Source organism: Plasmopara halstedii, assembly GCF_900000015.1.
Source record: "Plasmopara halstedii genome assembly, contig: Scaffold_650, whole genome shotgun sequence".
Lineage (NCBI taxonomy): Eukaryota > Oomycota > Peronosporomycetes > Peronosporales > Peronosporaceae > Plasmopara > Plasmopara halstedii.
In genome coordinates, this window is record NW_020187567.1 from 1,041,478 (window position 1) to 1,044,732 (window position 3,255).

Sequence of the window (3,255 nt, forward strand, 5' to 3'; positions counted from 1 at the left end):
TTCGAATTTGTCAAATGCAACCTAAGGCGGGATAGAAAATTTCGAATTTCCAAAACAGTTTGAAGATCGGTCGCAAAAACCGCACTTTTGCTGGGAGCTCCTTCCACCATTTAATTTGATATAACATAGAGGACTATTAGTGCAAACATGCTTACAAGGGTTGTGTGATAGAGTACAGAGAGTCGACTGGAAGTCCAGACACCACGTTGCTTGTGGTGCGGTCACTTTTGCGCAGTGTCCTTAGAAGGATTTAATTGCTGTTGACTCCAGCGTAGTCCACGAAAGGAGAAACGAGCAAGTACTGGGATCTAATAATAAAGGTAAAATAGAAGTTCTCCAGAAAAACAGAAAATAAAAACAACATACCAAATATTTGAAAATATAAAAATATACCAAGTCTATAACTACTACGAGTTTTGTTATGTATTTTGTATATAAATACATGTATAATTAAATGAATCATTGAGATGCCTCGCCAACAATGCTGTTAAAGATAGGGGGCGTCATGTCTAAGGGAAGACATGCTTTGGAACTCTACACCACACAGCAAATCAGTAAAACATCATTTACTTTCACCGGTGGGATTTGAACCCATGATCGATTGATTGACAGCCCCCACAGTCACCCGATTGACCTATTTGCTTAAAGCAAATATGGTACACAAATTTACTATCTGTATTATCAAGTGATGGTGACACGAAGGTGACACGAATGTGCCACATCGTTTTATAAATGTGATCATGTGGTGGTGCTACGTTCTCTCCGTCTGGGTAGGCAAAAATATAAAGTGACACTGAATTGTCGGCGTCACCTGCAAGCGACTAATATGATCAACAAGAATACACTACCAAAAATGATATCGTTCAAGCGATTGTTGCTCTCAACTAACAAAATAGCGAATCATTTAACGTTGTCTCAAGTGACTTCAGACGTTACAAGGCAGTAAGGATGCAGATTTGTTATTCAATTTGCGTTATCCCTGTGGTTTGAAAAACCGACAAAATGTGTGGATCATTCCTGCGAGTTTATCGGGTGAAATGTATCAGGAAAAGCAGCTAACCGGATTGCTACTGCCAAGCGAATTATCAAAGAATCCATTCTTTGATAATTCGTGGATTTTAAGCGGAATGTGATTCCAGTATTGACTATCAAAGCTCATGGAATATTTGCCGAGTATATGAATTGTGCAGCAGGGCTGCCGTAGCTCATGCTTAGAGGAAACTAAATCAACGTCACCAACCTTACGTTTTTTACAAGAACCAGTGCGAGTGTAGCGGATCGAAATCTGCTGCCTACAAATACTCAAAACCTTAATCAAGGTAAATGAACGCTTTCGTTCAAAATGGAAACTGTACTTAATTACTTGAGCTGCGAGAGACCGCCAATATCTAAAACCGTCGGCTTTCCTAATTTAGGTAGTAATGCCTAATTTATATAGTAGAGCCAAATTAACTTATGAATATGCATTACTTCTGGCAATCCTGCCACATGTTGGCTTCTTGTTACGGTGTAGCCACACCACTGTGTGATTACACTATCTTGTGTAATCACACCCATGTACCTTCACACCATCTTGTGCGATTCGCCCTTTCATACTACGTGTACCCCCGTTACAAATCGTGTCAATCCTTAGAAGAGACTCAAGAACGAGTATTTGAGCAATGACGTACAGCAATAAGAATTTGTGCCATCATACGCAAAACAATTAATTTTGCAACATCACAAGGTATTTTACAGCATTGAGAATGGTGTACTCATAAAATTGTGCATTGTGTATCGTGAAGGTTTGGCATCATATCCAGAATTATCCACACGAGGAGTTGCTGTAGATGGAACGCTTTGAAGACTTTGGTAAGTTGTATTTTCTAGTTGCTTGTTTCTGCAATGAATACAACGAGATCCATTTTTTTGAGATTGTGATTGTATCGGTGGAGAATGAAAAAAATTGGACTTGGTATCTGGATCACTTTCTATCAAATCTTCATGCTTCGCCAGCTTTTATCATCTTTGATCTTGATAAACGTTTGGCTCAAGCATTGAAGATAGCTGACCTACATATTCCTCGTCTCTTTTGGCTTCGACATTTGGTGAAAGATTTCAGCAAGAGATACAAGTCGAGAGGACTAAAAAATGTGACATGGGAAAGCACGGGCTCATACGTAAAATGTGACGCGATTCAGTAGTTATGTGTTATTGGACACGAAAGTGGTCAACTGTGTATACTCCACAACCAGGATTCAATATCTTGACGTCAAATAATGTCAAATCTATTAACAGTATCCTAAGAAGCATCCGCGCTCTACCAATTATTGATTGTCTCATGGCAATTGAGCCCCCTGTAGGTGTGAATTGGCTGAAAATGCAAATAAAGAGCGTAACTGGGATGAATCACCCAGTGTGCATCGTCCAAGGCAAAAAACACACTGGCAAGGATGGAAGGTGCAGAAGATATTGCAGATTCATCGTCAAGTTATCTTGTCTTCGGTCGCAATGGGGAAGAAAAATCGTTGTGCGCTTTACAACAAAGTTTACTGAGACCGACGTTACTTGTTCATGTGGAGTTTCAAAAGACATCGCTGCTCCATTTGCTCATGCACTCATCGCATTGAGTCATGCAGATGAATTTAATGATGCTGATAGATGTTATCACCCTACATGTAAGACATCAGCATTAGCAGCAGCATATAGCGAACATTCAAGAGAAACTGTTCTTCCGCTCACAATCAAAGACTCTTTATCAGCAGGTGATTACAAGCCTCTTCGAATTTTAAAGAAGCGTGGAAGACCTAAGAAGAGTCGTTTTCCGTCTCAACAGGCAGCTGTTCAGCTTTAAAAGAAACGGGTTCGTAGATGTGTTCAAAAATGTGGACCATAACTGCAAATTCTGTGATGATGCCAGACAACCAAATGAATTTCTGTTAGAGATTAACTTCTAGCTCTGCATGGGTTACTTTCACAAGATAATTTTTTTGTCAGTTTCTCTTTATGCGCACTTGATGTTTTCTTAAATTGTTGCAAATATGTAAACATGTGTATAAATTTATACAGAACTATACTCGAAGTTTGGTATTTTTTATTTTTCAAATATATGGTATATCATATATTTTTTCTGTTTATCTGGTAGTTTTTGTTCATCTTCCCTTTAATAAATTATTAAAAATCATATTAATCGAAATTATGATACACCAAGCGTAATGTGTATATGAGACAGCGTCAAACAAAAGAATGCTAATCAACCTAGGTACGAATCGCGAT